General features: G+C 41.2%; 1 protein-coding gene across 4 annotated transcripts in view; it reads left to right on the top strand.

The window, feature by feature from the left end:
- The window catches only part of MPPED2 (metallophosphoesterase domain containing 2), a 163,465-nt gene that overhangs the window by 37,847 nt on the left and 111,236 nt on the right, over positions 1–14,382 (top strand). The gene's annotated exons all lie outside the window — the stretch shown is intronic.

Raw genomic sequence — 14,382 nt, 5'->3', positions numbered from 1 at the left:
GCATTGCAGTAGTCTATACGGGAGGTAACGAGTGCGTGGGTGACTGTACGTAGGGCATCTCGGTCCAGAAAGGGGCGCAATTGGTATATTAGGCGAATCTGGGCAAATGCCCCCCTAGCTATGACTCCAATATGATCTTCAAAACTGAGTCGTGAATCTAGGAGGACGCCCAGATTGCGTGCTCTATCAACGGGAGGTAACATCTCTCCTATAATCAAAGATGGAACCTCTTGGACTAAACGAGATGACGGTATGTAAAGCCACTCAGTCTTGGCCGGGTTGAGCCGAAGCCTGTTCTTTCCCATCCAAATCTGTACCGCTTCCAGGCAACGGGACATCACATCGAGGGCATCACTGGGTTGGTTCGAGGTGGAGGTGAAAAGCTGGGTATCATCAGCATATTGATGATACTTCACCCCGAAGCCACGGATGATCTCTCCCAGCGGCTTCATATAGATGTTGAACAGGAGGGGCGAGAGCACCGACCCCTGAGGCACTCCACAACTAAGGGGCCTAGGGCTTGACCTCTGCCCCCCTGCTAACACCATCTGCGAACGGCCCGAGAGGTAGGAGGAGAACCACCGCAGAACAGTGCCTCCCACTCCCAACCCCTCAAGACGCAGTAAAATACCGTGGTCGATGGTATCAAAAGCCGCTGAGAGATCTAATAGGACCAGGGCAGAGGAATAACCTCTATCTTGGGCCCGCCAGAGATCATTCACCAGCGCGACCTTTGCAAGAAAGCGAAGGTTGGAGACAGGACGGAAGTTGTTTAAAATAGCTGGATCCAATGCAGGTTTCTTAAGGAGGGGTCTTACCACCGCCTCTTTCAAGGCAGCAGGGAAGTACCCTTCACTCAGTGAGGCATTGATAACTGCTAGGAGCCAGCCGCGTGTAACCTCCCGAGATGCATAGACCAGCCAGGAGGGACACAGGTCCAACAAACATGTGGCGGCACTTAGTTTCCCCATGATCTTGTCCACTTCATCCGGAGTCACAGGATCAAACTCTTCCCAAATGTTCTCGGCCAAATTCATCATTTTCCTCTCGTCAGATACTGCCCAGTCAGAGTCCAGACCAGCCCGAATCTGAGCAATTTTGTCCACCAGATATTTACTAAATTCCTCAGCCTGTCCTCATAAGGGGTCCTCTCCCGTCCCTTGATTTAAAAGGGAGCGGACAACTCTAAATAGGGCGGCTGGGCGGTTATCTGCGGACGCAATGAGAGTGGTGAAGTAAGCGCGCTTTGCCACCTCCCTTTTCTTTTGCAGCCCCTCCCTTTTCTTCCAGTCCACCAATCGACAATAGTTGGTGACCGCCCTGAGTCCTTCGGGAGAAGGGCGGTATAGAAATTGAATAAACCTAAACCTAAACCTCTGCTCTACCACCTCTACTCGAGCTTGCTAGTCGGCCACTTCGCCTCCTTTGTGCTGGATGGGGCTCCTGCTCCGGGCGGCGGTGGCACCCTGATGGACCTGCTGCTGATGGCGGTGGCACACGTGCCAACAGAGAGGGCTCTGAGTGCCGCCTCTGGCACGCGCGGCATAGGTTTGCCACCACTGAAATAGAAGCTGGTTCGAAATAAGTAGTTAAAGTTCCCAGTTCTTACAACCAATAGCCAGAGGCCACTTTTGAAGAATAAGGATACATATAAACTAATTGCTTGTATAATCTGTGGCACTTCCTTTGTAAAAGATTCTTTCAAGATTATATTATCTTAACTAGCATCATATTTTGACTTCACAAAGCATTTTAGTCCAGGCTTTTTCTGTGCATATGTCAATATGGCACCAAGTATTCTTGGAAACTACTGTATTAGTCTTAGCTAAAACGATGTATTTTTGAAAAGTTGTATTTTGTAATTATATGACAGTAAACTCATTCAAGCATTGTACTACTATCTTTATACACTTATTATCTTAAAAGAAATGATTTGTTTTTAAGCATTTTGCTACAAAGGAAAAAACAAAACAAGTCAAAACAAGGTGAAAAAATATTTAGTGAACCTTTTCCACAAAATGGGAATAAGATGATGGGGGAGGTGTCCTTTATGTAGACTGTAAAAAGGGTCTGCTGTCTGGGATATGGCGCTAGCGTAGGATCTTAAACTGCCTTATTTCTCTCTGCTCCTGGCCTGAAAATGGCCCAAAAGCTATAGAGCTTTTAAGGCAATACAGTACATTTCTTGTCGTTGTAGGGAGCAGTAGTGAGAGAAAACGTTAAACAAACAATAAATAAAGCTGCCTCTAGCCCTAGTTATGTTAAACCACTAGGGCTTATTTGCAGGGCAACTTAACGCTCACTCTTTTGAGTAAATTTCTTTTTATTGAAATTTTATTGAACAGTTTATTTTTCTTAAGTTTACAAATATACAAATAACGTAATGCAACATTATATACCTGGCTACCTTAGGGCCACATGTAATGCTCCTTTCAAAGTTTTGGATTCTGTCCCAAGACTGCTGACTCATCACTTCATCCTCTCTGAATTTGGTGTTCTTTTGATATATTGTATGAGATTAGAAACCTCCAGCCAAGAAAAAAATGAGAATGCCAGTGGAGAAAGTTATGTTGAATTTTATTTCTTTGATGGACTAACTTAATATGCAGGGAACTTTGTATACGGGTCTCATTCACAATTATAAATTAAAATTAGTCTGCTGATTCCATTTAAACACAGTCTGTGATGGATTCAGTTCTGAGCGTCCCAACTGTGTATATCAGCTTTAAATTTGATGGCTTCTTATCATTTTGAGCTTCACAATTGTCTGATTTTAATGAATGTCCCAAGAAAATTAATAGCCTGGTTTGGAATTACTCGTAACAAAGAACATCCCAATATCATGAGGAATGATACAGAGACTGGCATTTAGTTGTCTGTAGTTGTTTCCTTTATAATTTTTTTTCTCTCTTAACACACTATATACAATAGTTCATGAAAATTGCTGAGCTTCCTTTCACAGCTCAAAAAACTTGTATTATGTAAGACATTTTGATATATGGAAAGTATAGATTTAAGGTTCTAATTCATTAATCTGATTACTTAATAAATATTTTAAATTTTTTAATTATCTACAATAACTCTTCTACATCTACAGTCAGGATCTAAAGATAACATAAACTCACAATTAGTAATCCTAGCAATTCAAAGTAAAAGAAGGAAAAAGGCCTGGGGAATTATAGTATGAATCAAACAACTCCCAAAAATTGACATATTGCCTGAAAAGTTGAACCTTTTTGTGGAAAACAACAAATATCAATGATTTTGTACATCAAGTGCAGGTCTCTTTCCTGTATTGTGTGATATTTTTAATCAATCCCTGAACATCCACATTTTTTATTTGTTCATAGATGTGAAATATTGGGACTGTCATCTTATATAGTTGATGAAAACATATGCCACGTAAGCAAGTAATTTACTGTTAATTTCAGACTGACAATAATAGGGGAGGTGCATCTAACAGCAAGGTGGTACTCACCCACATATTAAATCTTCTCTCAGGTGTCTAGTATACGCAAAGCAATGTTTCTGATTTTGATTTTGTGTTGTTAATTTTAACATTTTATTTGGTGCCTTCATGTAAGTTTTTGACTCCCGGAGACTGCCTGGGCTAGTCCTTGCAGGTTTTTTGGCACGGTTTTAAAGTGAACCCTCTTCTTCTTCTCTCTAAATTGCTTTGCTAGGACAGGAGAGTCAAGCTTGAAATTCCAAAAGTCACAAAAATGACTAACAAGGTTATGGCATTTTGAAAGAAACAAACACGATTTTTTGAGCAAACGTTGCACCTGCTGACATCCCAGTAAATCAAATGTCTCTTTAAAGAGTTATAGTCCAGTAGTGTGTTTGCTTCAATTCTCCCTTTTCCCTTTCTGCTGAGATTTCTAAAATCCATGGTGAAGCAAAGCTGGTATATATAGTTCCCTGATTCCTATCAACAGTTCCCAGTCCAGCAAAATCTATTAAAAGAGAGCTGCTGGAGGTCTAGCCGATCCGAACCCGACCGGTTGCGGTTAAGAACCTACATTAGGTCTTATCTCGCAGCGATGAGGGTGGCGAGGTGCAATTACTTCTCCACCCTCATCGCGTCCGCAGATAATCGCCCGGCCGCCTTGTTTAGGGTGACTCGCTCACTTCTTAATCAGGAGGTGAGGGAGGATCTCTTGCAGGGTCGTGCCGAGGAATTTAGCCAACATCTGTCGGATAAAATCGCTCGGATTTGGACCGGTTTGGACTCCAGCTGGGCAGAGTCAGGCGATCAGGACACGGGCGGTCTTGTCAATGTTACCTGGGAAGAGTTTGATTCTGTGACCCCTGATGAAGTGGACAGGATTATGGGGAGGCTGAGCTCCTCCACATGTTTGTTGGACCCGTGCCCTTCCTGGCTGGTTTATGCAGCTAGGGAGAGGACACGAGGCTGGCTCCAGGCGGTTATATCTGCTTCTTTGAGTGAGGGTTATTTCCCCACCGTCTTGAAGGAGGCGGTGGTGAGACCTCTCCTCAAGAAGCCTGCCTTGGACCCAGCTGTTTTGAACAACTTTCGTCCAGTCTCCAACCTTCGCTTTCTTGCGAAGGTTGTCGAGAGTGTGGTGGCGCATCAGCTCCCTCTGGTCCTGGATGAAGCGGATTATCTGGACCCCTACCAATCGGGTTTCAGGCCCGGGTACAGCACGGAGACGGCATTGGTCGCTCTGGTGAATGATCTCTGGAGGGCTCGGGATAGGGGATATTCCTCTGTCCTAGTCCTATTAGACCTCTCGGCGGCTTTCGATACCATCGACCATGGTATCCTGCTGCGGCGTCTCAGGGGATTGGGAGTGGGAGGCACAGTTCTTCAGTGGTTCTCCTCCTATCTCCTGGGACGCTCGCAGTCGGTGTTGGCAGGGGGGCAGAGATCGGCCCCTAGGTCTCTCGTTTGTGGAGTTCCTCAGGGGTCGGTTCTCTCGCCTCTCCTGTTCAACATCTACATGAAACCGCTGGGTGAGATCATTCGTGGTTTTGGAGTTGGGTATCATCAATATGCTGATGATACCCAACTTTTCTTTTCGACCCCAAACCACCCCAGTGATGCCCTCGCTGTGATGTCCCGTTGCCTGGAGGCGGTTCGGGTCTGGATGGGGAGGAACAGACTTCAACTCAACCCTGACAAGACTGAGTGGCTGTACATTCCGGCATCCCGGGACATTCAAAATGTTCCATCTCTTTCTATGGGGGGTGAGCTCTTACCCCCCGTGGATAGGGCTCGCAACTTGGGAGTCCTCCTAGATTCACGGCTTACCTTGGAAGATCATATAGTGGCCGTGACTAGGGGGGCTTTCGCCCAGGTTCGCCTGGTGCGCCAGTTGCGGCCCTATCTGAACCGGGATGCCCTGTGTACGGTCACTCATGCGCTCGTGACCTCTCGCCTTGACTACTGTAATGCTCTCTACATGGGGCTTCCCTTGAAGACCACTCGGAGGCTCCAACTGGTACAGAATGCGGCCGCGAGAGTTGTCTTGGGAGTTTCCCGGTACTCCCATGTTACACCTTTGCTCCGCGAGCTGCATTGGTTACCAGTTGTCTTTCGGGTGAGGTTCAAGGTTTTGGTTACGATCTTTAAGTCCCTACATGGCATGGGTCCGGGATATCTCAGGGACCACCTGCTGCCGGCATCAACTCCCCTCCGCCCTGTGCGTTCCCACAGAGAGGGCCTCCTCAGGGTGCCGCCAGTCAAGGAATGCCGACTGGTGGCCCCCAGGGGGAGGGCCTTCTCTGTGGGCGCTCCAGCATTATGGAACCAACTGCCGGTAGAGCTCCGGACGGCATCAGACCTCCGAACTTTCCGTCGTGGCCTGAAGACCCACCTATTTGAAATGGCTGGTCTGGCCTGACGGGGGATTATGGGTTTTAATTTGTTGTTTTAGATTTGTATTACTGTTTTAACTGGGCATGGGTTTAATCTTTTTTAATTTTTGTATTGTCTTTTTTATATATGCCCTGTGAACCGCCCTGAGTCCCTACCAAGGAGAAGGGCGGTATACAAATTAAATAAAACTTAAACTTAAACTTAAACTTAAAAATAATTATCTTGAATGAGGTGGCACCGCTATGAATGGGAATGGCGGTTTGAAAGAGAGGGATCAATTTCTCAAGGAAATGGTGTGCTTTCCTTCATTAGAAATGGAGACTGGGCAATCATAGGTTAGAAATGCTTTAATATGTATTCCTGTACAAGCAGTGAATTGTCAACCATTGATCTTGATAAGCCTTTTATGCCATGAAGTTGATTTCTGCTTTTCTCCATTTTTTGCATAGGAACTGTTTGCGACTTGGTTGGTGTGTCTCTGTGTGTGGGCATGCAAGTCCATGGGCACACAGCCCTACCCCCGGTCCCATTTTGAGCACCTTTTCTCTTTACCATTTGTACCCAAGAACACTACTCATTATTCCTCTGAGTTTATTGAATTCACATTTTACAATTTAAAAATACAACGCAACTGGGTTTTTTAGCCGTTGTTAAAAATCTTGAATTATACTATCACTGTCCACCAATTTTAATATGATTTTCCAGTAAGTCTTGATTATTATCATCAGAGGCAGATGATCTTTCTCTGTCCTTTTTCTGGAAGAGAACGTTGTCAGTAAAGACATCTCAGGAATCATCTGGAAAGGGGCCTGGCATCTGCTAGTTTTCCAACAGGTGTTAAGAGTAATTAAGACCCCTTATTTGGTCGTACTACTGGCATATGTGATAATTTAATCATGTTAAATATTTTAATATTTAATGAATATCAGCATGATTAGTATTATTGGGTGAACCAGTTGATATGTAAAATTTTAACGTAAGCTTTTTATTAAGAAAATTTCCTGAAGAACTTTCAATAAAGATTTATTTATTGTCTTCCATTGCAAAAATAATCTTGAAATGAATGTTAATTTTCTTTTGAAGGTAAAAGTGTTCTGATATACTTAAAACTGAATCGGCAAGAAAAAAATATGAACTATTTCTGAAAATGGGAAACTTGCCTATTGGAGTTTTTTGCTTGTGGTCAATAGTCTTAAGGGGGTGTGTGTGTGTGTGTAACTCATATTTTCTATAAATATTTATAGTTACAAAAAATCATCTTACCTGCCAATACAATATTCATTTTTGTTTCCATGTCTGTTATTGTTTCCAACCAACCCCAGCTTTCAGTCCCATTTCTATTGCTGAGGAAAAAATTCTCAGCCACACTGGAGTTACAATAATTCCATGGCCCCTTCAAGAGTGTATTTTCCATTTTTCTTTCAAATTAACAAATAAATCTACAGTAAACTTGTACACAGTCTTGGAAAAAAACTCCACAGTCATGTGAAGAATGCGTTTGTTACTGTTCCCAAGACTCAAGTAACAAAACCACCAACTTCTTGCTTTGAAAATAAAAATACAGCTGAAATCTCTAGGCACGACAAAAAAGTAGTAGATAATACACTTTCCTCATGCGTATTTGCCTTGCCACAATAGAAATTAATTTCACGGTTCCTAAGTTAATAGTCACATCTTGTAAATTTTATTGTGTATCTGCGGACAAGGATCTAAAGAGTTTATGTGTACATGTATGTGTGTATACCCAGACCCACACACACTTTTCTTCTCTCATAAATATTTGAGAAGTACTGCCTTTTGGTAGCCCTGTCTCAAATAATTGTTGATGCCTTACAATTGTAAATGGCAATTCAACCTTTTGTGAAGCATAAACAGATATATAATTTCAAATAAGCAGTGTACCTTTTCAGCAGAAAAAAAAACGGAATTCTGCTTTTTGTTTGGGTTAGTTGTGACCCACAATAGAAAACTGACTTTGCATAGCTACTGGTTTTAATATCTCCCTTTGAAAATAGAAAATATATTGGGAATAAGTTGGAGGAAGCACTGGATATATGATAAAAGTATAGGTCTGATGAATATTCATGGTTAATGCAGGTAAGCTTTAATAATATTCTTTCAGACAAAAACAAAACCTCATTTTTCGGACAAAGATCTTGAAGCAAAGTGGAATGATACTAAGATTTTAACCGTAGGCTAATACCCTGTTACTGTTTTATAACAGCAAACAAATCATTATTCTGGAACTACATTGTAAGAAAGAAAGTCACTAGATATACTTGTTAAATCTACATACATGAGTACAATTATATCTAGGTTACCAATTTAGCCTCTGACACTGTTACTAATTTAAGAACACTGTAAGAAGAAAAAAAGCCTATTAATTGCATACTCTCAGTAAGATTTTCTAAATGGTGATAGTAATTATATTCTGCATATTATTACTTTTCTGGGATTCTTCAAGAAAAAGCAATGTTTGTATTAAGCATAAGCTGATGTCTGAATGGAAAGAGCTAAAAAAAGAAAAGAAAAGTAAAACAATGCAATTTCTTAATTTCTTTTTAAACCACTTTCAATAATTGCTCCACATATTGAAAATAGGAATTTATTTATTTGTCTGTGGTTTTCTTTAAAAAATCATTTCTAACATACCATATGCTTATAAATCTCAGCAGGAATACAGTTAGTACCAGTAATTCAGCAAACTAACCATAAACATGAAAGTCTGTTTTGCATAAAGTAACCAAAATAATCATCAGGATGAAATCAAATATGTCAAAAGAAAATGCTACTAATCTCCACTAACATAGATCTCAAAATCTACACGAATAACCGATTTTGACCAAGGACAAGACCAAAACCAATTTTGGCGCAATTAGATATCTGGCAGAAAATTTCATAGAAAAGGTATCCAGGACAAACTGTGTTTTCCTACACAATGTAGGAAGAAGAGTTAGGAAGAAGGCTGTAAAAATCTTTCAAAAGACACGTTTCATGGTTTGTGAAAGCAGATATGAAGCATCTCTCTCTGAATCAATCAATCAGCTGAATTCTCTTCCATGCTCTTGGCTATCTATATAAGTATATGTATGCACAGCCATTCTTCTTTGTTCGGGGAAAAAGTGAAATAAAATGAGATTTCAGAGGAGCTTATAGCCCTATCATTGTAGAAAAAAAGGCACTTTTGCTTTATTATTTCACAGACAAGAGCTTCATGCACACATATACCTTATAAAAAACACCCTTTTTAATGTTTGCAGAACACTAATTGCCAACCAGAAAAGAAGCCCCTCAGAACATATTTAGGCAGAGGTCGAAAACAATCTTGGAGAAAAGGTTCTTTTTTACAAGAGTCGTAGAATTAATTAGAACAATATATGTGGATGTGTTAATTTCGTGGGTCCTTCTATTTCTATGATGTGCGTGTTACAGAGATTATTCTAGAGCTTGTTGTTATTAGTTGCAAAGTCGTGTCCGACCCATCGCAACCCCATGGACAACGTTCCTCCCGGTCTTACTTTTCCTCTACCATCTTCTGGAGTCCATTTAGGCTGATGCCGACTGCTTCAGTGACTCCATCCAGCTACCTCATTCTCTGTCGTCTCCTTCTTTTGCCCTCAACCTTTCCCAGCGTTAGACTCTTCTCCAGTGAGTCCTTCCTTCTCATTAGGTGGCCAAAGTATTTGAGTTTCAACTTCAGGATCTGGCCTTCTAAAGAGCAGTCAGGGTTGATCTCCTCTAGAACTGACCGGTTTAATCGCCTTGCAGTCCAGCTGACTTGCAGGAGTCTTCTCCAGCACCATAGTTCAAAGGCTTCAATTCTTTGGCGCTCAGCCTTTCTTATGGTCCAACTTTCACAGCTATACATTGCAACCGGGAAGACCATGGCTTTGACTATGCGCACTTTTGTTGGCAGGGTGATGTGTCTGCTTTTTAGTGTGCTGTCTAGATTTGCCATGGCTTTCCTCCCCAGGAGCGTCTTTTAATTTCTTGGCTGCAGTCCCCGTGTGCGGTGACCTTGGAGCCCAGGAAAATAAAATCTGTCACTACCTCCATTCCTTCCCCATCTATTTGCCAGGAATTGAGAGGGCCGGATGCCATGATCTTGGTTTTCTTAATGTTTAGTTTCAACCCAACTTTTGCACTCTCCTTCTTCACCTGCAGCAAGAGGCTCTTTAGTTCCTCTTCACTTTCTGCCATTAGAGTTGTATCATCTGCATATCTTAGGTTGTTGATATTTCTTCCGGCAATCTTAATTCCAATTTTTGATTCATCTAGCCCTGCCTTTCCCATGATGTGCTCTGCATATAAGTTAAACAGAGTGACAGTATACAGCCTTGCTGGACTCCTTTCCCAATTTTGAACCAGTCAGTGGTTCCGTGTCCAGTTCTCACTGTTGCTTCTTGACCCGCATATAGGTTTCTCAAGAGACAAATAAGATGGTCTGGTACTCCCATCTCTTTAAGAACTTGCCACAGTTTGTTGTGATCCACACAGTCAAATGCTTTAGCATAGTCAATGAAGCAGAAGTAGATGTTTTTATGGAACTCTCTAGCCTTCTCCATGATCCAGCGTATGTTGGCAATTTGATCTCTAGTTCCTCTTCCTCTTTGAAATCCTGCCTGTACTTCTGGTAGTTCTCGATCTACATACTGCTGGAGTCTAGCTTGTAGGATTTGAAGCATAACTTTAGTAGCATGTGAAATGAGTGCAATAGTGCAATAGTTTGAACATTCTTTGGCACTGCCTTTCTTTGGAATTGGAATGTAAACTGATCTTTTCCAGTCCTGTGGCCACTGTTGAGTTTTCCAAATTTGCTGGCAAATTCAGTGTAGCACTTTTACTACTTCGTTTTTTAAGATTTTGAATAACTCAGCTGGAATACTGTCACCTCCACTAGCTTTGTTGTTGCTCAGCTTTCCTAAGGCCCATTTCACTTCACATTCTAGGATGTCTGGTTCAAGGTCAATGACCACCTCATCGTGGTTATCAGGGACGTTAAGCTCATTCTTGTATAGAGCCTTGGTGGAGCAGTGGGCTAATGCCTCCTTAAGTAACACCAGCTGCCTGCAATTAGTGCAGGTTCACATCCCACCAGGCTCAAGGTTGACTCAGCCTTCCATCCTTCCGAGGTAGGTAAAATGAGGACCCAGATTGTTGGGGGCAATTAAGCTGACTTTGTAATAATGCCGCTTGGGGTGTGTGTGAAAGCCCTAATAAGCAGGCATATACATAGAATGAAGGCTACTGCTAAGCTTGTAAGCCGCCCTGAGTCTTCGGAGAAGGGCGGGAGATAAATGGAATTAAAATAAAAAAATTAAAAAAAAATAGTTCTTCTGTGTAATTTTGCCACCTCTTCTTAATCTCTTCTGTCTCTGTTAGGTCCCTGCCATTTTGGTCCTTTATCTTGCCCATTTTTGCATGAAACGTTCCCTTCGTCTCTCCAATTTTCTTGAAAAGATCTCTCCTCTTCCCTATTCTATTGTTTTCTTCTATTTCTTTGCACTGTTCATTTAAGAAGGCATTCTTACCTCTTCTAGCTATTCTGTATTCAATTGGGCATATCTTTCTTTTTCTCCCTTGCCTTTTGCTTCCCTCCTTTCCTCAGCTATTTGCAAAGCTTCCTCCGACAACCAGTTTGCTTTCTTGCATTTCTTTTTCTCTGGGATGGTTTTAGTTGCTACCTGTTGTACAATGTTGTGAACCTCTAGTTCCTTAAATCTATTTGTCACCTCTACTGTATATTTGTCAGGGATATGATTTAATTCATACCTGAGTGGCCTAGTGGTTTTCCCTACTTTCTTCAGTTTAAGCCTAAATTTTGCAATGAGAAGTTCATGGTCTGAGCCACAGTCAGCTCCTGGTCTTGTTTTTACTGACTGTATAGAGCTTCTCCATCTTTGGCTGCAGAGCACATAGTCAATCTGATTTCTGTGTTGACTGTCTGGTGATGTCCATGTGTAGAGCCGTCTCTTGGGTTGTTGGAAAAGAGTTTGCTATGACCATCGTATTCTCTTGACAAAATTCTATCAGCCTGTGCCCTGCTTCATTTTGTACTCCAAGGCCAAACTTGCCTGTTATTCTGGTTATCTTTTGGCTTCCTAGTTTAGCATTCCAATCCCCCATGATGATAAGGACATCATTTTTTGGTGTTCGTTCTGTAAGGTGCTATAGGGCTTCATAGAACTGGTCAATTTCATCCTCTTCAGCACCGGTGGTTGGGGCATAGACTTTCACTACTGTGATATTGAATGGTTTGCCTTGGATTCGAACTGAGATCATTCTGTCATTTGGGGGATTGTATCCCAGTATTGCTTTTCCTACTGTTTTATTGACTATGAAGGCTACTCCATTTTCTTCTGAGGGATTCTTGCCCGCAGTAGTATACCTGATGGTCATCTGAATTAAATTTACCCATTCCTGTCCATTTTAGTTCGCTGATTCCTAAGATGTCGATGTTCAGTCTTGTCATCTCTTGTTTGACCACGTCCAGCTTGTCTTGATTCATGGATCTTACATTCCAGGTTCCTACAGAGAAAAAATCTTTACAGCATCAGACTTTCCTTTCACCACCAGATACATCCACAGCTGAGCGTCCTTTCGGCTTTGGCCCAGTCGCTTCATTCTTTCTGGCGCTACTAGTACTAGCCTGTTCTGTTCCAGCCTACGACCGGCGCTGTTGGAATGTCAGGGACAACCCCTTTTTATAAACAATAGGCTGGAACTAATCCAACCAAATTTATTTGCAAAAGCTAAATGAAAAAGTTCAAACAAAAGTTAAACAAATACAGACCAAGACTTTATCAGAAGCTCTTCAAACGGTTGCCTTCAGCAACCAGCACCTCCCACACATTCCCCTTTTAAACAGCAGTCTCAAGGCGTGGCTTCTCATTGCCTTCTCCCGAGTTGCCTCATTGCTTTCCTTTGCTCAGTTCTGCTAGATTGCCTCCTGCTCCTAGTGTCCCTGAACAGAGCCAGCTGTTGATCGTCTTCTTCCAAACTTTCATGCTCACACAGCTGGGTCTGAGGAGGAACAAGACTGTTCATGGGGTTTTCATGGCAAAGATACTGGAGTGGGTTGCTATTTCCTTCTCTAGTGGATCATGTTTTGTCAGAACTCTCTGCTAAGACCTGTCCATCTTGGGTGGCCCTGCATGGCATAGCTCATAGCTTAATTGAATTATGCAAGCCCCTTCGCCACGACAAGGCAGTAATCCATGAAGGGGTATTCTAGAGCAGTGGCTCTTAAAGTGTAGTCTTTCTACGGATCCACAAAGTCAAATATTTTAACATATCTCAATTTTAATTTCTTACACACAACATATTGATAGATGTAACCCACATAAACCAAAGCTCTTTGGAGTCCTCAATCATTTATCAGAATGTAAAGTGATCCAAGATCAAAATATTTGGAAACCACTACACTAGAGTTTTCATTGCCATTTCATGAAATGGCAGGAACCCAGGCTATTTGTTTTTTGCAATAGTGTGTAAAGGAAACATACTTTCTGCTGACAGGAGAGTTCTATTCCAGATCAATAAATTCCCAAGTCAATCACCCCTACTGATGCTAGTATTCCATCCAAGTAATAATTACCAAGCTGCCACATTTTGCATGAGCTGCAGTCTTTGTATCTTCTAGCCCCATAATTCAGTTTTCGACACATTTTATGTGGTATTTGTGTTTGTGTGTATACATTTATTATATGTGTGTGTGTCTCTGTGTGTGTGTGTACACACATACAAGGACAAAGCTAAGCAAAAATACAAGTGAAAATAATTTAAAGTGCAAGTGTATAATCTCACAAACCTTCATAATTGTTTTTGCTGTACGTTTTGAATATTGCTATGTCCACCATATTTACCGTAATCTCTTTCCCTACTCATCTCTCAAATATTAACAAATATTATATTTTGCTTCTAGTACATAACAATGTCTCTTGAATGTTTTTGGACTGACTGAATATTCTACTCCTATGTAAGAACAGAGAACGAGGGAGTGATAGAACATTCAATGTATTAATTTCTGCATATGCAGATTCAAAAAAATTGTTTTGGTACATAAGTTAGTAAGATGAGTAAACCTGTGTGGTGATGATGATGATGGTCTTCCTAGTTGGACAAGCTTGTGCACCTGTCATCCAGATGAATGAATTATTATTTTAATAATTTATGTGTCTAATGATTGAAGAGAGAACTTTCAGACCTAGAAATAACACTTCCAAAATGTATATTGCCAATTATGTTTTTAATATGAGTTTAAATCTTCAAATATTTTCATACCATTTTTTTCATTAAAATGCTCTATAAATATTAAATTCACTATAAGGTAAATTTTGCAAAGTGATTGATAATATATTTAATAATAAGAACTCACCAAAATGCTCATATTTTATTTCTAAAGAATGCATTTTCAGACTGGGTGTGCTTGAGAAAAAGCAAAATACATTTATCTTCCTTTATACAGTCTAATGTACACATATAAACATTGACACATACACATAAATGCACATAAACTGTTTAGATTCAAAGGAGAAATG

The sequence above is a fragment of the Vipera berus genome (genome assembly GCF_964194415.1).
Source record: "Vipera berus genome assembly, chromosome: 1".
Classification (NCBI taxonomy): domain Eukaryota; kingdom Metazoa; phylum Chordata; class Lepidosauria; order Squamata; family Viperidae; genus Vipera; species Vipera berus.
Note: the sequence above shows the minus strand (reverse complement) of the source record. Positions and strands in the feature narration are given on the sequence as shown.